At 37.8% G+C, this 25,384-nt stretch overlaps 1 long non-coding RNA gene across 1 annotated transcript in view; it reads right to left on the bottom strand.

The window, feature by feature from the left end:
- LOC140610067 (uncharacterized) overlaps positions 1-25,384 on the bottom strand; it is a 37,739-nt gene that overhangs the window by 11,557 nt on the left and 798 nt on the right. The gene's annotated exons all lie outside the window — the stretch shown is intronic.

Genomic DNA, 25,384 nt, shown 5'->3' on the forward strand with positions numbered 1-25,384 from the left:
ATTTATTTCTTTGAGAGAGAGAGAGAACAAGTAGGTGAGGGGCAGAGAGAAAGGAAGAGACTCTCAAGCAGACTCCTCACTGACTACGGAGCTCCACATGGGGCTCAGTCTCACAACCCGGGAATCATGACCTGAGCCAAAATCAAAATTCAGACATTCAACTGATGAGCCACCCAGGGTCCCTGGTGCTGCACATCTTGTACCAGATGCTTAGCCATCCTCATAAAGTGTAGACCCCATGCTCACTTAGGCACCAAAACAAACATTTTGGTTTTAGTAACACCTTGAGGAGGAAATTTAACTGTGCTTCATCCTAGAAAGGTAAGTGGGGGCTTTCTCCCTATATATTTCCCCTTGTTATATTTTTAAGAATATATAATCCTGAATCATCCATAAGAGCAGGAATGGATCTGTGTCATTTATGACTATAGTAGCCTCAATGCCAGTACCATACCTGTCCCAAAGCAAGAGTTCAATGAAAGTTTGTCAATAAATATATGAATGAAGGAAGGAAACTGAAAAGGAAAACTGACTTTTTAAAAAGATTTTATTTATTCATTTGAGACAGAGAGATACCAAGAGAGAACATGAGCAGAGTGAGGGGTTAAGGGAGAGAGAGAAGCAGACTCCCCACTGAGCAGGGAGCCTGAAGTGGGGCTCCATCCCAGGACCCCAGGATCATGACCTAAGCTGAAGTCAGACAATTATTTGAGCCACCTAGGTGCATTTCTTTTCTTTACAGGAAAAGAAAATGTAATGTATTACCTAATGTAAAACTTCATGAAAGCAATGATTTAAATGTGAATTCTGAATGGAAAATAAACTGGCTAATAAACCACATTTTTTTTTTCACAAAAGCTTAGGAAGACTCTGTTCTAAGAAAAAGAATTTACCCATCTCATAGATGCAAAGATTGATAAAACATGTAGTATGAAAAGAGAAAAATAAAAACACCTTAGGTGAATATACTAGTTTATCAGAAAAAAAAAAAACAATTTAAATCTATCTAGTGAAAGGTAAATACCCCTTACATAATCTATGACCATAACAAATTGAGATAATGATGATGGAAATTAATATATAGCTGGATTTTTTTTTCATTCTCATTTTTTTGAATAAACACATGACTCATTTTGTGATAAAATCATTCATGAAAAGTAGAGATGGAATTGGTATGAGTTGAAACTGGACATTCTTCTCTTGCATTATACATGAGCAATTTGCCAAATTGCCAACTAACTGTCCAGAGGCCCATTTTAAAACACATGGATGAGCTAATGTAGCCGTGCAGATAGTGGTAAAAGGAGTTCACCTTGCATTAGCCTTGACTCATCCCAATAAATTAAAAATGTTACCAGAAATAGTTGTCATCTTTTTGTGAGTGACCTACATGCCATGATTTAAACATTTGCACGTCCAAATTCCTTGATGGAGGGCATTTTGCTTGCCTAAAAAGATATGTCTCTTGAGGGAAGAATGCTCAGTGAGGACCCAGAGGCAAAGTTAGTAGCTGGTGATGTCACGAGGAGGATGCCACTTGAAAGTGGTGGTCTAGTGCTCTGCCTGCACTGAGAGATTCCATAATGAAGAAGTCAAATTATGAAGGAATTGATATTAATGGGAATATTCTTTACGCTAATTTTCAACCAAAGAGCCTCCTTTTTAAAATCTTTATAGTAGAGAGATTATATCCTAGTTTTTCCATGCTATCCTATAGATTGAAATATATTGTATAATTATCGTAATCATTTATTCAATTAGGTTGAATCATAGATGAATAAATGATATGAATTTAAAGTGAGATATTCCTAAGAGTCTTGGCTCTGTCACTTTATTATGTGTAAATCTGGATGAATGCCCCAGTTTACTAGAGCCCAAGTTTCTGTATTTATGATGTGTGGATAACAGTTCCTACATAATGAGGTGAGGGTAAGGAGCAAGTTATTAATACATGTAACTTTCTGTTGTAGTAATGGCAGCCTGTGATGTATGAAGAATTCAGTACATGATGGAAACACACAGAAGAATGAACACTCTCCCACCCCTCAAAAATCCTAGAGTCTTGTGGGGAAGTTATACATGAAATAATATTTAGAGCATGACCCATATGTCCAATAACTTCAATATGTGGAAAACTATGAAATACAGTAGAGGAATTTTCCCTCTCAGTTCTATTTCTGTCCTTTTCAAATACTTGTTTTGTTTCTATCTCTATTTCAAAGATCTTCTGTAAAAAAAAGTGTGATTTTTTTTGGAAATTTAATTCCCCTGATTCCTTTCTCTTCTTCAGGATGACGCTTACATTTTTGGGTATTGAGGTTTTTCTTAAGCAGACTGTAAAAAATCATCTCAAGACACATACACGATGATCAAGAGGATGGAGTATATAATAAACAATTCAATTTAAAATCAAAACTGTATGAGATCAATAGCAAATAAATGTCACAGATCATGAAGACTTACAGAAGTAAATATCTGATTCTGACATTTCACATTTTAAGTTAGATTCCTAGGGATTTAGTGAGTGCATTGACAATTTATTATGATACTAGAATGAATAAGTTATGTATTGGTTAAGATGGGAGGTCATGCTGCAGTAGTAAACAACTCAAAACCCAAATAACTTACAAAAAATATTATATATATGTATAATATTTGTATATATGTATATGTATCTGTATAACATGTATATACATATATATATATATATATATAATATTTGTTTTGTTTTTCACAGGAAGTCTTTGCTCATTTCATGGTCACCTGGGTGCTCAGGCTAACAGAGGTTCCATTGTTATCTCAACTCAAACTTCAGGGTATGCCGGGCTTGGGGAAGAGAGCTTAAAAGAAGTCAAACTCTTCCTCTTTGCCAGTGACATGATACTCTACATAGAAAACACAAAAGACTCCACCCCAAGATTGTTAGAAATCATACAGCAATTTGGCAGTGTGGCAGGATACAAAATCAATGCCCAGAAGGCAGTGGCATTTCTATACACTAACAATGAGACTGAAGGAAGAGAAATTAAGGAGTCAATCCCATTTATAATTACACCCAAAAGCATAAGATACCTAGGAATAAACATAACCAAAGAGGTAAAGGATCTATACCCTAAAAACTATAGAACTCTTCTGAAAGAAATTGAGGAAGACACAAAGAGATGGAAAAATATTCTATGCTCATGGATTGGCAGAATTAATATTGTGAAAATGTCAATGTTACCCAGGGCAATTTACACGTTTAATGCAATCCCTATCAAAATACCATGGACTTTCTTCAGAGAGTTGGAACAAATCATCTTAAGATTTTTGTGGAATCAGAAAAGACCCTGAATAGCCAAGGGAATTTTAAAAAAGAAAACCATAGCTGGTGGCATCACAATGCCAGATTTCAGGTTGTACTACAAAGCTGTGATCATCAGGACAGTGTGGTACTGGCACAAAAACAGACACATAGATCAATGGAACAGAATAGAGAATCCAGAAGTGGACCCTCAACTTTATGGTCAACTAATACTCGATAAAGGAGGAAAGACTATCCACTGGAAGAAAGACAGTCTCTTCAATAAATGGTGCTGAGAAAATTGGACATCCACATGCAGAGGAATGAAACTAGACCACTCTCTTGCACCATACACAAAGATAAACTCAAAATGGATGAAAGATCTAAATGTGAGACAAGATTTCATCAAAATCCTAGAGGAGAACATAGGCAATACCCTTTTTGAACTTGGCCACAGCAACTTCTTGCAAGATACATGCACGAAGGCAAAAGAAACAAAAGCAAATATGAACTATTGGGACTTCCTCAAGATAAGAAGCTTTTGCACAGCAAAGGATACAGTCAACAAAACTAAATGACAACCTACAGAATGGGAGAAGATATTTGCAAATGACATATCAGATAAAGGGCTAGTATCCAAGATCTGTAAAGAACTTATGAAACTCAACAGCAAAGAAGCAAACAATCCAATCATGAAATGGGCAAAAGACATGAACAGAAATCTCACAGAGGAAGACATAGACATGCCCAACATGCACATGAGAAAATGCTCTGCATCACTTGCCATCAGGGAAATACAAATCAAAACCACAATGAGATACCACCTCACACCAGTGAGAATGGGGAAAATTAACAAGGCAGGAAACCGCAAATGTTGGAGAGGATACCGAGAAAAGGGAACCCTCTTACACTGTTGGTGGGAATGTGAACTGGTGCAGCCACTCTGGAAAACTGTGTGGAGGTTCCTCAAAGGGTTAAAAATAGACCTGCCCTACGACCCAGCAATTGTACTGTTGGGGATTTACCCCAAAGATTCAGATGCAATGATACGCTGGGACACCTGCACCCCAATGTTTCTAGCAGCAATATCCACAATAGCCAAACTGTGGAAGGAGCCTCGGTGTCCATCGAAAGATGAATGGATAAAGAAGATGTGGTTTATGTATACAATGGAATATTACTCAGCCATTAGAAATGACAAATACCCACCATTTGCTTCGATGTGGATGGAACTGGAGGGTATTATGCTGAGTGAAATAAGTCAATCGGAGGAGCACAAACTTTATATGGTCTCATTCATTTGGGGAATATAAATAATAGCGAAAGGGAATAGAGGGGAAGGGAGAAGACATGGGTAGGAAATATCAGAAAGGGAGACAGAACATAAAGACTTCTAACTCTGGGAAACAAACTAAGAGTGGTGGAAGGGGAGGAGGGCGGGGGTGGTGGTGACTGGGTGGCGGGCACTGAGGGGGACACTTGATGGGATGAGCACTGGGTGTTATTCTGTATGTTGGCAAATTGAACATCATTAAAAAATAAATTTATTATTAAAGAAAAGAAAGTTGGTTTCTTATCTATATTCACTCAAAAGGCATACATTTCTTTACTTTGCATTTCCTTAATAAAAACTAGCTATAAGGTCACCCCTAAAATCACAAGGATTGGAGTGTGCTTTGGGAGAGGGAAGACTCAGTAATGAATGACACCTACTAATGTCTACTACAATCAACCCTTTCTTTTCCAAATAAAACTAGCCAACTCTCATCTCCTTTCCATTAAGTACCCCAAATCCCACTTAGTATATCATCAAGCTCTCAAGGATTCATAGAAATGTCTTCAATGGGTACCAATACGGCTCCTTTTAATCCTTTTGACCAATGAACTAAAACAAACAAAAAACTGGGTATTTTCCCCCATTGAATTACTCTACAGTGGCAGAACAGGGATAGGATCTCTGCATCGAACATTACCCTCTGGAGAGGGAAACAATAGGTGCTCATAGTCACTGGTACAGAGCAGCACTGAAACACCACTAACCAGATGACATGAGAGTCCCTGAGCTGTGAAAGGAGAGTATATCTTAATTCCCTTTCTTGGAAAGAATTCTTAATTCCACTTTCCAAAAAGGATTGTTCATGTTCCTTCATTTTCTGCCTTCAGCTTGTAGAGTCTTCTGTTTCCATTTTCTTCTTCAACCACAGTAAAGAAGTTGCTGAGGATGAACTCCGTCCAGCGGGGGAGGGAGTGGAAGGAAGAGCAGTGAGAACTTCTACATGTTCTATCTAGATGGTTAGGCACTCAAAGGACATTTTACACCTAAAATAATCTCAGCCTCCTGGTTCCCTCATCAAAAATTTAGCCAGTTTCTTATCAGTTTGATTCTAGTGAGTGGTGTTTGTGAGTAGTCAGAACTTTTTGTTTTGTTTGTTTCTTGGCTTCAAGGAGAGGTTTATCCAATTCAGTGACTAGGACCTTGAACTTATTTAACATGTATTGGGAAGGCCACAACAGTTCTGATTTATCCTCTACCTTGATTTTAATCCAATTGAAAATTTTCCTGGTTGCTAACTCTACTTCTGATCCATTCCCGGATGCATTTTAAATGGTTAAAATGTTATACTGAGTATTTGGACCTGGAAGCTTTTCTAAATTTTATCTTTTACTGTTTGGGATCAAAAATATTATTGTCTATCTTTCCAGGTTCTGAGTTTGTGGATGTTTTACATTCCTTTTTACTTCTGTTTTGCATACAGGTCAATTCTTTCCAAATCTAATCTTTATCTTGTAATATCTTGCCAAATAAAGCTGACAGCAATCAACAACACTACTAATGTTATATGTATTAGCTTTTAGAGCTATAAATCTATTAGGTACATGGTTCACGAGGGTCACTAGGCACAACTTCCTCTGAAGTCAGATGAGAACTTCAAAAAATGCTTTGCCACTGCATTATAAGGAAAGCCTTGTCTTAAAACTCTTATTCAATATCCTGTTTTCCACATAATTATATTTTGTTTATTGCTATACTCTTTTTCCATGTGGCAATCACTGTATTTGTCAGGATAGATTAGATAATGCTATGTAACAAATAAGACCAAAATCTCAGTGGGTTTCAGCAACAAGAATTTAATTCTTGATTATGTCTCATGTCCAGTGGAGGTTGTGAGAACCAAGGATGGGAGAAAATGTTGGGGGAAAGCTCTATTTATCTGGTATCCAAGCTGACAGGGGCTGCATCTGCTCATAGTGCCCTCTACAGCCAAAAATGAAGCTGTGTGATGTAAAACCACTTAACCAGTTCAATTAAGGCAAAATATCTAACTTAAACTTTGTGAATTGAAATACAGACTGAAATATTTTTATGATGTTTTAAAACATGTATATATTTGTAGACCCCACATATAGTATGCCTGATATCAGAGAATGAACACTTGAAACATTTCTCACTTTTTAACATTGATAAATATCAGAGGTTATTGATCGTGTTAAAGTACCTATTCTTTCATTTCAATTAATTGCTGAATGAAATGTTTTCAAAACTTCTTTTCAAAGTTGAGTAGTCATTGTAAAAATATAGATAAATGATTGACCAAAGCAAATAAAAACAAATATCCTACACTGAAACAGTTAAATTGGTCCTAACAGAAAGACATTGTAAAAGTACGAAGTACACAACTTACAAAATAATAGCTAACCTAATTTTGACTAAGTCTTTGCATCCTCATACTTTCAGAAAGAATTTCCACTGATGCAGAAACAGACCGTGGCCCATGACTGGGACCTTGCTGCTCAAATGTGGACCAGTAGCATCAGCATCACCTGGGAAGTGTGTTAGAAATGTAGAATCTTGGCCCACAAGGCTTGAGTTAGAATTTGTGTTTTAGCAAGATGCAGGTATTTTCTGTACATGTTTAAAGTTTGAAAAATGCTCATCAGAAGATTGTAAAATCATTTCAACCTTGTTAAAGAAAGCCCTTGACAGTCTGTACTGCCCCCTGAAAACCTGTAGGCATAAAGAAATTGAAAGTACCTTTCTTCTAGTCAGTTTTGAAATTAGAAAATTCCTGAGAAGATAGACATAAACAATTTGTCTCCTCCTTCCCCTGCTTTCCAGATCACATAAACCAATAAGTAATCTATGGGCCCTGCAGAAGCCTTATCTGAAGAAGACAATTATATCTTCAAATGTCAAGTCTACAAGACTTTGATGTTGCCTGTGTGTTAAAGCCTACAGATTTGTGTCAGACCCTCTGACTTGGCAGGGCACATTTGGTAGCATAGATTGTAGAGGAGAGAGAACCTTCTACTTTTTTCCAAACCAGTAGAGAAGAGAATTTACCCTCAGAGAAGAAGGTGACTCCATCCTGTAAGATGGACTCTGGGGTGGGAGAAGGAATATCAGGGGCTGTAGAGGAATAAATACCACAGCCACCTACAGTGATATGTCAGGACTAAGCAAGAATCACTGACATGTGTGGCAGCTACACGTGCCCTACTCACCCTTTCAAAACAGCGATCAGATATGCTACTCTGCTGCAAATCCTGCCTGTAGAGACAAGACTCAGGCTCTGTCATGTATTTCAAGCCCTGCAGGATTTAGTCTTGGTGATCTCTCCATCTTCCAGCTACCTTCCATGCTCCTCACTTGACGTGTTCAAGATGCACTAGGGGCCACATATATGCCAGCCTCAGGTCCTCTGCATTTACCTTCACCTCTTTCTGGAATGTTCTTTCTCAAACACACACAGGCTAAATCCCTTGTCACTGAATTGATGTTTCCTTATCCAATACTCCTTACCCTAGTCCCACTGTGAATGCCCATTGGATACCAGCACCCACTCCACCCCAGATCCCTCTATTCTTTCCCTCTTTTATCCTTTATAACACCTATCCTTATCTAACATATATATGATTAATTATTTAATTAATTGCCCCTGACAACCAGAACGCAAACTCTGTAAGAGCAGTGACTTTGCCCACTGCAGTGATCTGTGTCCAGTGTCCTGAGTAGGGACCAGCCCTGTAACAGATGTTCAGTGAGTAGCATGAATGACAAAATCAGTGCCTGAACCAAGGTGGTTGTGATGTTTCTGTAAGTCCCAGGAAGCACTCTTCCTCCCTCAAGACCTGTCACCAGCCCCTGAGACCTCAGTCCACTGTCTTCTCCCAAACTCAAAACCTCTGGTTTATAAATGAGCCTACCTTCTGCTGTCATTTAAGAGGAGCACTACAGGAGACAGCAAGGTGTCACTGAGTGTATCCTTAATTTCCAAGGAGAACTTGCTTATAAGTTTTAGCCTTTCCCATATATAGTTTCTGGTGGTTTCTATCGCAAACTACCACAAACTTTGTGGTTCAAGACAACAGAAATGGGTTCTCTCATCCTTCTGGAGCCTAGAAATCCAAAATCAGCACTAATCAGCCAAAATCAAGGTGGCAGCTGGCATTCCCTGGCTTTTGGCTGCATCACTCCAATCTTTAAGACCAGAATATTCAAATCTCTGTTTCATCTTCTTTTCACCTTCTCTTCTGTGAATTTGTCAAGTTTCCCTCCTCCTCTCTTCTAAAGATGATTGCCTTTAGGAACAACTAAAAAAACCCAGAATAATAATTTCTCCATCACAAGATCCTTAATTGATCATATTAGGAAAGACCTTTCTCTTTCTTTTTTTTTCTCTTCCCTTCCTTTCCCTTCCCTCCTTCCTTTCCCTTCTCTTTCTCTTCCTCCCTCCCTTCCTTCCTCTTTCTTTCTTCTTTCTTTCTTTTTCTTCCTTTCCTTCTCCTGCTCCTTCCTCCTCCAACTTCTCCTTCTAACAGGTCCCAGGGACTAGGGGATTAGGACATATATGTTTTTCAGGGAACCCTTTTTCCATCTACACACTACAGATTCTGTAATTTCTATTAGAAGACAATTCATAAAATATTTTATCAACATTTCAAAGAGAAAAAAATAAGGCTCAAAGAACTAATTTTTAGTATTCACATGTAAAGTTGTATCATTTTTCTTCTCTTTTTCCCCCAAACAGTATGTGCTTCTTGGAACCACTTTGGTTTTGGTGGCATTCAATACGGGAAAATTAATTATAGCTGCTTCTGATGAAATGGAGTATTGGCTTAAAAAATGCCAAATGAAATTAAATCTTACTATAAAAATGAAAATTATTGTTAAGGAGGAAGAGTGTTTGGTGCTCTGGTTTTATAATGTATATGTTTACACATAAAAGAAACAATATATCTGTGTAGTTTTTGATAATATGAAGCCCTTTTGTTATTTATATGTAACTGGTACACAGAAAGCATATTGTATAAGGCATGGATAATATTTGAATGGTGATATAAATATATTTTTAGGCATGAATTTTATCTGTTGCACTTTAAAGAAAATACTATTTGCATATATTCATGGGTTATGTATACATGAGAGACACTGTTTTTCTTCATCTAGTACTTTTATGTTGGTGGAGAACAGAATCATCTAGTTATTAACAGATTTAGTTCTCTGGCAAAATCCTATAAGAGGAAATTGAGAATGCCATGAATAATATTGAAGACACATAGATCCAGAAAATGTTCAACTGGCCTGGATTTAAATGCTCTTAGAATCTTTTCAAAACCTAAAACAACATGTGGTTATTTGAAATGCCATGATATGTTATGTTGGCTAAAAATGTATTTTTTAAAACGTATTTATAATGCAGGTTGTGTAAAGAAAAGAAAATAGTGTCAGGTTATGTTTGGTTGAGATGATTTAAATTCCCTTTCACCTTTGAAATCTTAAGGTCCCATTGTTTTCTGAACAATAGGCTTCTAATAATCACACATTCCACATTTCCTCCAATTCTAGGATGCATGTTTTTATTTTTATGTTTTAGTATTTCTTTTTTTTTAATAAATTTATTTTTTATTGGTGTTCAATTTACCAACATACAGAATAACACCCAGTGCTCATCCCGTCAAGTGCCCCCCTCAGTGCCCGTCACCCATTCACCCCCACCCCCTGCCCTCCTCCCCTTCCACCACCCCTAGTTCGTTTCCCAGAGTTAGGAGTCTTTATGTTCTGTCTCCCTTTCTGATATTTCCCACACATTTCTTCTCCCTTCCCTTAAATACCCACCATTTGCTTCAACATGGATGGAACTGGAGGGTATTAGGCTGAGTGAAGTAAGTCAATCAGAGAAGGACAGTGTATGTTCTCATTCATTTGGGGAATATAAATAATAGTGAAAGGGAATGTTTTAGTATTTCTGATGTTGAGAAACACTTCTGCTATAAAGGGAGGAATAAGTTGTGATACCTCTAGACACGTACTTCTTTATCCAAGTGGAAATAGCCACTGGGGCAAGGCTTGTTTTCATTTGATTTTCACTGGTAATTCCATAAGGAGTTAACTCATAGAGTTTTTAAAACTCTTGCTGTTGTTTGAAATGCTTTCCATGAGATGACATTATCATTCCTTATTGAAACAAAAAGCTGGACATGCATAATATAGTCAGCGCTGAAACTTGGAGCACTGTACGTTTCCAAGGCTCTTGGAATAAATTGTAGAAATTTCACAGTTAGTTGAGGTTGGTATCTTCAAGTATCATTGTGCTAACATTGAAAAGCTCACCCTAAAAAATTTAAATAAAATAAAAATAAAAAATAATTAAAAAAAAACACACTGTGATTCTATATAGTATTGGATAACAATTCTCTGTGACCTCTAAGTCCTGGAAAACATTCAGCTCAGGCTTAACTCATGGGCCATGGTTACTATGGTAGAATTACTACCACCCCCAGACTTCCTTCTTATAGGCTAAAGTGGAGTCTGCACTTGCTACTACATCCTGCCTTATCTGAACTAATGTTCCTGCTGAGGAGAAAGATCAATGCAGAAACTTAAGGAGAAAGACATCTAGCTTTCTAAGGCATCCCTGATAGTTTATGAGACTTATTCACCTCTTAGCTCTGGGATCCGGGGTGTGGGGGACATGGCTGAGACAAATACTGCAGGTTGTTATCATCCTGCTACTTGGAGTCCTAGTGGGTGTAACTTTAAATGCTATATGAGACAAATTGAACAAATTTGGTCCCAGTCTCTGCCAATCAGGTTAACCAGAGTGGCTGACAGAGTGATGTAGTCATGGGAAAATTTGCCAAGAGTCACAGTGGTGTAGAAATGATGGGTGGATTTTGTTAGGTGCAAATCTCTATAGGTTGCTTATGTTTCTTCTTGTGAGCAAGGTGCTGACTGCCCTGATGGCCTTCACTCTGGACTACCATTTTAAGCATGTTTATACAGTCAACAGCCTTGGAAGACAGAGATAGTCTCTTTTTCTCTGGAAAAAAAGGGCAGTCATGTTTACTGCCCATTATAAATAGTTTGAGTTTTTAAGATCAGAATTCCTTTCCTGTAAGGCCATCCACTGCATGGTCAGGTGTAATGTGGCTCTCTTGATGCTATACAGTAGGCACAGGTCTCAAGGAATTATCACAAAAATGCTAACATCTTGGTTATTGCTATTGTTGTGAGTAGCTTGCAAGTATGATAGAATTGCAGACCCTTTACAGTTCTTTTTTTTTTAAGAGTTTATTTATTTATTCATGAAAGACACACAGAGAGAGAGAGAGAGAGAGGCAGAGACACAGACAGAGGGAGAAGCAGGCTCCCTGCAGGGAGCCCGATGAGGGACTCCATCCTGGACCAGGTATCACACCCTGAGCCAAAGGCAATCACTCAACCACTGAGCCACCCAGGTATGTCCCCTCACAGTCCTTGACATATAAGAGAAACTGTCTAACTTGTAGCAATACGTTATTCAGTTAAGAAAAAATGAAAAAGCAATAAGCTTGACAGAAATGTGCATAGAATTTTCTCTGATATTCTTTGATTTCCCTTTGAAAATTATACAGTCAAACCTAAAGGTTATAAATTAGTCAAAAATCTCAAGCACTAGATAAGGAAAGAAAGTTGTATATACAATACCCTTTATAACTGCTAATGGACAAAAGAAATTCAGAAAAACCTAAAGTCTGCAAATACAAGCACAATTTAGAATCAAACTTTGATTATGGAAATGAGGAAACGAGAGGTAATTGTATGCACAAGTGTGTACTATTGTTACACCGGCTTTTAAATTATATTTAATGTAAGATACCTTTTTTCTCCCAAAGTTTTATCACCTTCACTGTACATCAAATAATTGATGGAGACCCCACCAAAAAGGAGAATTATAGACCAATATCCCTGATGAACACAGATGAAGAAATTCTCAACAGGATACTAGCCAATAGGATCGAACAATACATTAAGAAAAATATTCACCGTGACCAAGTGGGATTTATCCCCGGGATGCAAGGTTGGTTCAACATTCGTAAAGCAATCAATGTGATAGATCATATCAGCAAGAGAAAAACAAGAACCATATGATCCTCTCAATAGATGCATAGAAAGCATTTGACAAAATAGAGCATCCATTCCTGATCAAAACTCTTCAAGTGTAGGGATAGAGAGAACATTCCTCAGCACCTTAAAAGCCATCTACGAAAAGCCCACAGCAAATATCATTCTCAATGGGTAAACACTGGGAGCCTTTCCCCTATGATCAGGAACATGACAGGGATGTCCACTCTCACCACTGCTATTCAGCATAGTACTAGAAGTCCTAGCCTCAGCAATCAGAAAACAAAAGGAAATAAAAGACATTCAAATTGGCAAAGAAGTCAAACTCTCCCTCTTTGCAGATGACATGATACTGTATGTAGAAAACCCAAAAGCCTCCACCCCAAGATTGCTAGAACTCATACAAACAATTCAGCAGTGTGGCAGGATGCAAAATCAATGCCCAGAAATCATTGGCATTTCTCTACACTAACAATGAAACTGAAAAAAGAGAAATTAAGGAATCAATCCTATTTACAATTGCACCAAAAAGCACAAGATACCTAGGAATAAACCTAACCAAAGAGGTAAAGGATCTATACCCTAAAAACAACAGAACACTTCTGAAAGAAATTGAGGAAGACACAAAAAGATGGAAAAATACTCCATGCTCATGGATTGGAAGAATTAATATTGTGAAAACGTCAATGCTACCCAGGGAAATTTACACATTTAACGCAATCCCTATCAAAATACCATGAACTTTCTTTAGAGAGTTGGAACAAATCATCTTAAGATTTGTTTCGAATCAGACAAGACCCCGAATAACCAGGGGAATATTAAAAAAGAAAACCAGAGCCTGGGCATCACAATGCCAGATTTCAGGTTGGACTACAAAGCTGTGGTCATCAAGACAGTGTGGTACTGGCACAAAAACAGACACATAGATCAATGGAACAGAATAGAGAATCCAGAAGTGGACCCTCAACTTTATGGTCAACTAATATTCGAAAACGCAGGAAAGACTATCCACTGGAAAAAAGACAGTCCCTTCAATAAATGGTGCTGGGAAAATTGGACAGCCACGTGCAGAAGAATGAAACTGGACCATTCTCTGACACCATACACAAAGATAAACTCAAAACGGATGAAAGATCTAAATGTGAGACAAGATTCCATCAAAATCCTAGAGGAGAACACAGGCAACACCCTTCTTGAACTTGGCCACAGGAACTTCTTGCAAGATACATCCATGAAGGCAAGAGAAACAAAAGCAAAAATTAATTATTGGGATGTCCTCCAGATAAAAAGATTCTGCACAGCAAAAGAAACAGACAAGAAGACTAAAAGCAACCTACAGAATGGGAGAAGATATTTGCAAATGACCTATCAGATAAAGGGCTAGTTTCCAAGATCTATAAAGAACTTCTTAAACTCAACAGCAAAGAAACAAACAATCCAATCCTGAAATGGGCAAAAGACATGAAGAGAAATCTCACAGAGGAAGACATAGACATGGCCAACACGCACATGAGAAAATGCTCCGCATCACTGGCCATCAGGGAAATACAAATCAAAACCACAGTGAGATATCACCTCACACCAGTGAGAATGGGGAAAATTCACAAGACAGGAAACAACAAATGATGGAGAGGATGTGGAGAAAAGGGAACCCTCTTACACTGTTGGTGGGAATGTGAACTGGTGCAGCCACTCTGGAAAACTGTGTGGAGGTTCCTCAAAGAGTTAAAAATAGATCTGCCCTACGACCCAGCAATTGCACTGTTGGGAATTTACTCCAAAGATAAGAGATGCAGTGAAACACCAGAACACCTGCACCCCGATGTTTCTAGCAGCAATATCCACAATAGCCAAACTGTGGAAGGAGCCTCGGTGTCCAACGAAAGATGAATGGATAAAGAAGATGTGGTCTAGGTGTACAATGGAATATTACTCAGCCATTATAAATGACAAATACTCACCATTTGCTTTGACGTGGTTGGAGCTAGAGGGTATTATGCTGAGAGAAATAAATCAATCGGAGAAAGACAAACATTATATGGTCTCATTCATTTGGGAAATATAAAAACTAATGAAAGGGAATAAAGGGAAAGGAGAGAAAAATGAGTGAAAATATCAGTGAGGTTGACAAAACATGAGAGACTCCTAACTCTGGGAAACGAACAAGGGGTAGTGGAAAGGGAGGTGGTCAGGGGTTGGGGTGACTGGGTGATGGGTGCTGAGGGGGCACTTGGTGGGACGAGTACTGTGTGTTACGTTATATGTTGGCAAATTGAACTCCAATAAAAAATAAAACAAATAATTGATGGAATTTTGTACTCAAACGTTTTTAATTATTTCTCTCAAAGATAATTTATTGTATCTACAAAAAGTACTAAAAACCCCAATACTCATAACTTTAGACTCTTCAAATTGTGAGAGAGATTGAGAGAGAGAGAGCTGATGGATGCACCTGAAAAAGTAACAAAAGAGAATTGCTTTAGATCAAGATGAAGTTTGGAAAGTGAGAAATTATTTTTCTTATAATTTGCGTATTTCCGTTTTGCTACCTTAAACTATAACACCAAGAATTTTTTTATGATTTGTCTTATAATTTTTGGAAGCAGAGTCACTCTCTGTTTCCATTTCTCTTTTTACTGTGTACATACTTGAAGTGATAAAGGAGAAGCCCATCATTCTTGGGGTCTCCCTGCGGGGAGCCCAATGTGGGACTCAATCCTGGACCAGAGATCACGCTCTGAGCCAAAGGCAGATGCTCAACCGCTGAGCTACCCAGGCATCCCAACACAACATTTTTGTTAATGACCATGTATGTAACAGATAGTGTGTATCTGTTTAAAGACACTTTATTGGAACACCTGGGTGGCTCAGCGGTTGAGCGTCTGTCTGCCTCCGGCTCAGGATGTGGTCCCGGAGTTCCCGGATCAAGTCCTGCATCGGGCTCCTGCATGAAGCCTGCTTCTCCCTCTGCTGGTGTCTCTGTCTCTCTCTCTCTCTGTATCTCTCATTAATAAATAAATAAAATCTTTTTTAAAAAGACACTTTATTAAATACATATTATTGATTCATTAACATTGAACTCATGGCCAACAACACTATAACTCATGCCTGAAGGAAGCTTATCTAGATTTTTTTCTGTAACACATCACAGAGTTCTTGTACTTGGAAAAATTAAACAGTACTTCAGTATTACACTTGGGGACCATTTTAAATAGTGAAATTACTAAAAAGGACAAAAGTACAAAAAATTACACTAAATACAAAAGGGACACTGGTTTGCAGTATGAGAGCTGAAACAAGAAAACAGATTACTCTAACCTCAGTTGGGGACATGTACATGGGCAGACTCAAACTTTTTGCTGCTCTGTGCATGTCTGCAAATGACAATGAAAGCACTGAGGGTGTAGATTTGGGGGTGACAAACTTCAGTGGCTAAGGAAGTTTGCAAATATGGAACTTGTGAATAATAAAGACTGACTATACACATATTAATTGCCCTTCTGGTCACACTTAGTTTCCCAAAGGAAGATTTGAACTTAAATTGCTTCTGAGACACAGGTATTGGCACTGAAAACACTGCATTTAGGACCTTGTTATCAAGTATACATTTTTTAAAATCCCAGCATATATTTTCCAGATCATGTTTTCTCTATTATGCTTATGTAGCTTTACAAACTTTAGACACATATTTCTCTATAAACAGCTTTGTTCTTTTCTTTTTTTTTTTCCTATGGAATAAATGTTTAAAGTATATTTGTTTTTCACTATCTGCATAAACAAGAATCACCCTTTAGTTTTATTTCCAAAGAAGAACACAGGATGAACCATAAGCCAGACATATAAACACAAAAAAATTAGGAATTATAGCAGACAAGAAGAGTCAATCAGCACAAGTGATCATTCCTCAAAGCTTGATGGAAAGAAGAGCAGCAGATATGAGAGATAATAGAGATCACAGATTAACCAATGTTCCAAGAGAACAAGTATCCCTGCAGATTCACTGCAACATCTGAATTAGTAATTTATATAAAAGCCTCTGAATTACTCAATTACAGAAAACTCTGAATTACTAATAGTTTACACTATGAAACAAGCTTTTCATAGGTCAAAAAATAGGCAATTTTACATGGTTCCAGGCAATAATTAGAATGGGTTATAATAAGGCATAACAGAGAAAATAGTAAATGGGTGTGAGGCTTCCAATGGCTGGCACTTCACTGTCAGATAGCCACAGAAGTGGCTTGCAGAAAGGTGTTGAAAGCGGCAAAGAGGTGCAATGAGGGAGGGTGTTGTGTTTTTGTACAACATGTAAACCAGGCTCATAATTGTACTACTGAATCTTTGGTACAACTATAATTTCTGCTGTGATGACTCTGAATTGTTGGTGGGGAAGACAGTGAACTACCTGAGGGATGTCTGCCAACAGTTATCTTGGTGACTGTGATTTGATAATGGTAACCATGCACCGTTTAACAGGAGATGGCTGTAAATTTGTAAGTAAATTTAGAAATTTACTTTGTGAATTGGGAGATAGATGACACATATCTAAATATAATTTCATTTATTAATAGCTCATCATACACCTACACTTGTAACCTTAAGTGGAAAGTCATTGCCAACATTGAACAAATGTCTGCCGTGGTTAAAGCACCATTTTAAGATCTGGGGAGAACACAAAGTGGCATAAGACATAATTGCAATCCTTTGGGATTTTAAATTCTGGTTGGAAACATGATATATATTACAAAAAACAGAGAGAAAAGTACACTTTTTAATAGTTTTTGGATTATGATATGAAAAAACAATTCATTATTGTTATTAGTTCAAAGTTTTGCTGTGGATCTAGGTGCGTGGCTCACTTGCAGTGGTTACACACAGTAGGGACTGCTCTGGTGTTCTGTTTCCACACAGTCTCCAATGCTGACTAGCCAGTGGAAGAAACTGGGCTTGGGCATCCAAGATGTCCTTCTAAGCCACCCAGTATCTAAACCACCTGAGAATTAAGCAAAGACATCAGATGGAGAACCAAAGCACCATCCTTTTACAGAACAACACTAAGTGTGGAAGAATACTGGAAGTATTCTTAAATCAGTGGACATGAGGACTTTTCAAACTGTATCCTAGAATAGACATCATGTTCTCAGTCATCCTCATGGTGAGAGGACTAGAGAGGAGGTGCTCCTCTTCTCAGAGGAGGGAAGAAGATAGATCCAAACTGAGCATTCTGGGTTTGTCCTGCAACTCAGAGTCAGCGGCACACCGTCACTCCTGCTGTCAGGTAGTCCTCAGTGCACATTTTATCAGTGAAAGCAGAAGGGTAATACAAGGCACATGGTACCTGAAACCTTTAACATTGTCAGTTTCTATACACTGCAAATAGTCATAAGCAGAGGGACAAACGTATAGATTCGGGATCATAATTCAGGAGCAGTAATTAGAGTGCTGGTTTGGACACCACTGATCATGTAGGTCTTTCAAGTTACCAAAATAACAATCTAGGACCAAGCTTTCCAGGATGCAAGTTCCACTCTCTCACTTGCCCTTTAATGAAATGCAATCTTCAATTATCTCAAAGACACTGAGTTCTCAATAAAGAAACAGAACTTGATGTTAAAATGCTAATTTCCACATATAAGTAATGAAGGTGGGGGCAGAAGAACTATGAGCTCCATTATTGCCGCTTACAGGATAATTAAGAGATTAATATTATGAAAGTTAATTATAAAATTATATTAATTAATTTTAATAGCCCAATGATCCTTCTGGAATTGATGTCTGAGAAGAATGCAGTCCCTAGGGAGGCCCAAAAGGAAAAAGCTAAGTCAGACTGACATTCAGGCCCAAATGATGCCCTCTTTGGTCTGAACTATAGTTCAGGTTACACAGGATACATATAAGGTATGGATGTAAATGTCTCAGATTCTTAGGCTCTTGTGGTGGAGTGGGTGGTGAAGGAGTAACAGCTGTTCCCAAAGGTGAGTTAGTGGCAAGAAAATCCTTTCAAGGACCAAGAACTAAGCCCTATGACGACTTTATAAGCTTTATCAGCCTTACATTACACAAGTGGCATTTTTTTAAATATCATGATGATCTTTCCTAAATGTAAGATTTGATGATACATTCGCTATCCAAATTACTGCAATAATGAACTGTCTTCTGGTCCATTTCTAATATAATTTTGAGATCTATGGCATGGAGAATTAGTTTAATGCTGAAACTCAACACTCTGTCAAGGCCACAAGCCTTGGGTTTGTCCTGGTGATTCAAAGCATTCTCATTGTGATATCATCTGCAGTCTGTCTTCCTCCCTAAAATTCATAAATGATGTTCTTTTTCAGGTTTGTTTTGCTTCCAAATTAAGAAAAATCTTCAATTTTTCATATTTCAAGGGAAAAGAGACACATGGAAGCAAGAATAATAAGTTTCAAACATCATTGTGAAGGAAAAAGGATTTGTTTGTATGAAGCCAGTGATTTTGGTCTAACTGTCACACATTACATGTCAGACATCATCTGAAAGAAGTGATGGTAGATGTAATGATTTAACCCTGAGCCCATTAATTGAAGAAGTGAGCACACTGTTAGGGGCATGGGCTCTGGAGAAAGATTAATCTTTACTTTCCCCCTACCAGATCTTGAACTGTTGTGCTGGTGGCCCCCAAGACCACTTTCAACAATTTGATAGATGGACTCATAGGACTCAGAAGAATACTCAAGCTATGGTTTATTACCATGGAAGGACATGATTAAAACCAATAAAAAGAAAATACACATAGGATGAGGTCCAGAAAAAAAGGCACAAGTTTCCAGAGGGAAATAGTTGTCTTTTCCACGTGGAGTTGCATAGAAAATGCTTAATTCTACTAGCAATGATGTATGATAGCACCTACTAAGTGTTACCAACCAAGGAAGTGCACCCAAGCCTTGGTGTCCAGGGCTTTTATTGGAGGTCAGTCATAAAGGCATGCATCAACCATAAGACTGACAGCCACTCAGTCTTTAGCACCCCTATAGGTGAAACTGACACAGCATGCCTAATGCCTCAGGCATACAACAATAGATGGTCATGTAAGTCACATTCTTAGCGTAAACCCTCTGGTCATATTGATACAACCTGTTCCAGGGTCTGAGCCATACAAAACCCTTCTCCTCAGGCCCCAGAGGGCATCTCTAAAGAGATGGTTGCAAGACCACTCCTTTTTTTTGGAGTGTGCAGAGTGTAACTACCCAAGCCTGCTTAACCAACCCTTCATTGCAGAGTTACTCAGCTTCCCTGGGGCTTAGTGTCTTTTTGGGAAAACTGGGCTGAAAAAAATAGCTGCTTCAAAAGCTTACCATGAGGATAAGATATATACATATACATAAAATATTCATGTGTTCATAAGCATGCCTGGCTCATAATAAGAACTTCATGTGATCATTTTTAGACTTTAAAAGAAAATCATACCAATTACTTCCACTTCCAAGAAGATGGAGTATCCATGCATTTTCCTATTCCTTCCATCAACTAAAACCTTGGAGATTATATATGAGATAATCACAAAAAGACTCTGAAAGGTGGAGAGCAAAAGGTAGAGTTAGGAACCAGGTTACCCAAGGAACAACACAACAGTGAGTTCTCTAGGCCAGGACGTTTTGCCTCATATATCCCCAACTAAGAGCTGAAGAAGCTGGTAAGCCAGAAATGTCAATAGGAGCAGACAAATTCCCAGGGAAGCCTCTCTAATCAAAGTGGCAGGAAAGTGGGAGCCTAGTAAGACAGATAACTCTTAGACAATAACCTCTCTACTGCAGCTAAAGACTGTAGACCTACATGCACTCAGGCCAGCAAAGGCCAAGTGGAGATCCTAAACCTCCACTCTCACTAGGTATAACAAAGGGCCCTGTATCCTATCCCCACTGAGGTAGTGTCAGAGAAGGCTGATGGGGAGCAGGGATGTTGATCCCTGATGAATAGTAATGAGCTTCTTCCACCTCCTCCCCACCCAACCATTGTGTCAGTGGAACCATATAAGAAGTCTGGACTTTCATCACTGCCCTGTAGTAATAAGACCACACTACACTTCTCTCATCCCTATGGAAGCCTTATGGACAGCAGTAAAGGCAGTTATATTAATCCTAGGCAGGGTGACATCAGCAGGGTCTACTGTAGAGCTGAAACTCCTATCCCATCCATTCATTACAAAGAGGCAGTCTAGTCTCTTCCTCAAGTGTCAGTGATGGCTGGATGGGGAGGGAGGAGTTAAAAATATGCTCAAAGACATATGGGGTGAAAACATCTCAAAGTTTGCAAAAGCCATTAACCTGGAGAAACATGAGGCTGCACAAATCAGAAACAGGATGAACCTAAAATAATCCACTCCATGACCTATAATAGATCTCTGCCAACTAAGGACAATGAAAAAAAATGGAAAAATGTGAGAAATAGCAATTTACTTATAGGAAAAAAAAATTTGAGTGACAACAGTTTCCTTATGAGAAATTGTGGGAGCCAGAAAAAAAGTGGTATGACATATTTTTATGTGCCATATCCAGTAAAAGAGAACAGAGTCCAAAAATAATCTTCATTCCAAAGACAATATAAAATTTGGAATTTTTTTTCCTTCCTTACCTGAATTAAAGTACTTATTTGCTGTTTCAGGATTAATCTCTTACTAGAATGAATATAGGAAATCTAGACACTAGAGGAAACCAACTACTAGCCAAAGTAGTATATTTACTCAAGTCATGTGGCTCAACATGGCAATCACAGAACAGCTTGACATTGGTACATTTCTCAAATTTGTAGATGACTTTTACCTCTGCATTGTGTAAAATTGTGCTACATTTAGTTTATATGATGTTAAATTTTCTTTTGTGAAAATTTGTTTAGGAAACTACTTTTTACACCACTGATTTCTAACCTTCTTACATACGTACTTTTAAAACAATATCATGCTGTAAGGGAGAAACATCTTAAACATCTGGACAATCTACTTGGACAAGTCTACACTGGAGAGCTGCGCCTGCCAAAGCAGCCATGACTAGCCACATAAGGTCATTTCAATTCACATTAAGTAAAATTAAAATTCAGTCCCTCTGTTGCATTAGGTACACATTAAGTGCTAAATCTTACTAGTGGCTCCTATATTGGCAGCACAGATCCAGATCATTTCCAACATTGAAGAAAGTTCCAAAAACAGTCCTACTTCGCAAATGTATTTAGTTACTATTACTTAGGATGTAGTTTAAATGAATTGTGAATTGTAGAATTAAGTATCTAAAATGTATATCAAAGTATATCAAAGTTACCACATGGAAAAAAAATCTAGTTTTACTTTAATGTTCTCCATTTTTTCTTAATATTTGCATCTCTTTGTCAGAAACATCCAGCTGCCCAGTGGAAACATTAACTGCCCAGAAATGCAGATCATTGTACTTGAAGGAGGAAACCAAAATAAAGCCTTAAAAAACTTTAAAAACTTAAAATATAAAGTACACAGATTTATTTAAATTGTCCCTCTCCCAAAACCCCACCACACATACCTATGCACACACACACACACATATAAATAACATTAAGCAAAATTCAAGGTTCCCAAGTTGTTTGTGGACCTTGTTTAAATGTTAATAACATTTAATTGGAAGGTTTGAATGTTTCTCTTGCTATCTAAAATGCCTTCATAGTGCTCTCATGCAACTATTTTAGAACTGGGACTGTATTTAACACACAAATTTAATTGAATAATTGTATACAATGCCCTAAACAAGTATACTTGTTATTAACATTAATTTAAATAATTAGTTGTGACTATTTCCACTATATGGAGGAATCATTTGCTTAAGTGACAACATAAAATATTCACATAGAAGTGGTAATACTGGGTTACTGGCATTTACTGTAGGCCCAGAGTTAGGAAACAGCCCCAAATGCAGAAGATCTTCAGGCAGAGTAATAATACGTGTCTCATTATAAAGGAGAAAATCTAAAAACTGGTGAAGCTATAGAATCAAATCCAAGAATGTACCCTTGATAAGAATAGGCCAGGGCACTTGGATGGCTCAGTGGTTAAGATCTGACTCTTGTTTTTGGTTCAGGTCATGATCTCAGGGTCCTGAGTTCACTCAGTGGGGAGTCTGCTTGAGATTCTCTGACTCCCTCTCTCTCTCCCCCTCCCTTGGAGAGGCCACATTGACTGTCCCTCCCTATTCTTCCCTGGTGTACCACTGCTCACCTTTAGTATAACGGATTCTCAGCACTTCTTTATTTTTGGTTAGGTCAGTGATTCCCAAACTTTAGTGTGCTTATACATCAAGTGAAGAACTTGTTAAAATGCAGTTTCCTGAGTTCTGTCAACAGGGATTCTGATTCATTGGCTTGACACTAGACACAAGAATCTGCAGCTTGAAAAATACTCCATCTTAACAGATGTAGATATTCCAAACACACATGGATCAGACATGCATGGTACTTGTTTTTGAAAAACATGAACCAAAGTCCTATTTTCTTCATAGATTCTCTAATCTAAATTATGAACTATTTTTATACAATGGATAATAATGGGAATTAGAGAATCAGGGAGTCTGGGATTAATCTACATCTCTATTTGGTCTTACTAACTGGACAAGTTACTTACTGTTTTTAATATTGAGTTAACTCTCAATATTATTATAGTTGTTCTTGTTATTACAACGTACCTTCAGTGGTCATCACCAGCTTAGAAACACATACATAGTTTTTATCATGACCTTGCATATGGCAGAAGAATATCTTCCAGACAGCTATGTAATATCCTATTAGACTTATAGCCCACTAAACACCAGAGTCACAGAGTTATTTTCATCCTTTCTGTAGTTTTAGAATCATTACTCTTTTACTCTTCGCTCATTCCTTTTTCTTTCCTTCCTCCCTTCTCTTCTTCCTTCATCCCTCCCTCCTTCCTCCCTTCCTGATAGTTCTAATTCTGATGTTTATTCTTAAAACTATAATTTCTCCCATGTTCCCCAAGATACCACAAAAATATATATGCAATCTGTTAAATTCAAATGAGAAATTTTATTTCTGGAGGTTTTCATTCTAACTTTGGGTTTATTGAACTAGGATCATTTTATTGACACAAAATTTTAAAGATTGGTTAAAGTTCTTAGCAGTGACTTTTCTGGTAATTGCACAAAAGGAAAACTATCCTAAATGCCCAACCGCAACTCACAAATATTGTGTCTGCATCATCACTATGTTAATTTTTATTCGAGTTGAATACTATGAAATTGGTCTGCTTTATATTTATTGAAAAATGTTTTTACTTAAATTTTGCTTTGGTCCAACAGTTTGGTCTTTTTTTAAAGATTTTATTATTTATTCATGAGAGACACACAGAGAGAGGCAGAGACACAGGCAGAGGGAGAAGCAGGCTCCATGCAGGGGGCCCAATATGGGACTCGACCCTGCAATTCCAGAATCATGCCCTGGGCCAAAGGCAGGCATTAAACCCCTGAGCCACTCAGGCATCTCTTTGATCCAACAGTTAAATCATTTTTTTTTTATTTGCTCCATTTGTGTATGGGTTGCTGTGCTAGAATATTGGATAATCCAGCTAATTAAATAGTCTAAGCGTCATCTCAGGTAATCTATTCACTACAAAAAATGGCAGAAAGATGTGATGCAAATAGCAGTGCATTCTCGATACTCTTTGGGTTCCCTTTTAATTGACATCAGCATGTAATCAGCCAAAGCAGCATGGCATAATGGGTTCTTCCTGTGGGTGTGTGCATGTGTTCATGGATCACGTGAATATACTACCACAGTGATATAAGTTCCCCTAATTGAATTTCAACTAAAGAGCAGTTATAGTTGCCAAGCAACACACACTTGGTCACTCTATTTCCTATTAAATAAACAAACAAGGGAAAATACTGGGAAAATGGCTAGCCAGCCCTGAGGTGTAATTGGTTCATGACCCAATTTTTTTCATATGCTAAATAATAGGCTCAATAATAAAAAAGCCTGGAGCCCTGTGTCCTGATCTATTGAAACTAATGACCAACTTAAAATCAACAAATGAAATTTCTTATTTTTTTCATGAATTATATTGGCATTTATTTATTCGTTATTTCATTTCTTTATTCAATATATTTGAATATATTTTATGTGCCAGTCAAAGGTGATTAAACAAAAGCCTTCTGGGAGCTCATAGTCTAGTACAAGAGACAGACTACTAGAATTCTAATGCCATGTAGGAAGAAATAGTGCAACCCAGGGCATGGCGTGGATTTCAGACATCCAGATACTTGATTTATCATGCCAGGCATTTAGGCACCACTGTGCCTTTGCTCAATCTGATCAATTCCTATAGCCACCTTCCTGGACTTATGCAATAGATGAATTTAAACCTGTTCTTTGACAACTAGTTCAAATATGACCCTTTCTCTGAGGCTTTCCTTTATTCTTCTTCCTTCATCAGACTTTCCACACCACCCCCAGGCTCCTTTCAGGTAAAATCCGTCATTCCCTTCTCTGAGTTTCCCAAATGTTTAGAATATGCCTTTGTAGAGCAGTCACCCTATTTTATTACATTTGTGGCTTTGATATGTTTCTCTGAATAGAAGAAGACTTTCTGGAAAGAAGAGAACTGTCATTCTCTGTCCTTGCAAAGCCTCTGGTCCGCTGTAGGTATTAAAAATTATGTTCTGGATTGTATTGGCTCAAACAGAAGAGCCGTGGACTGTGAACTGCTATCC

This window comes from Canis lupus, chromosome 2 (assembly GCF_048164855.1).
Source record: "Canis lupus baileyi chromosome 2, mCanLup2.hap1, whole genome shotgun sequence".
Classification (NCBI taxonomy): Eukaryota; Metazoa; Chordata; class Mammalia; order Carnivora; family Canidae; genus Canis; species Canis lupus.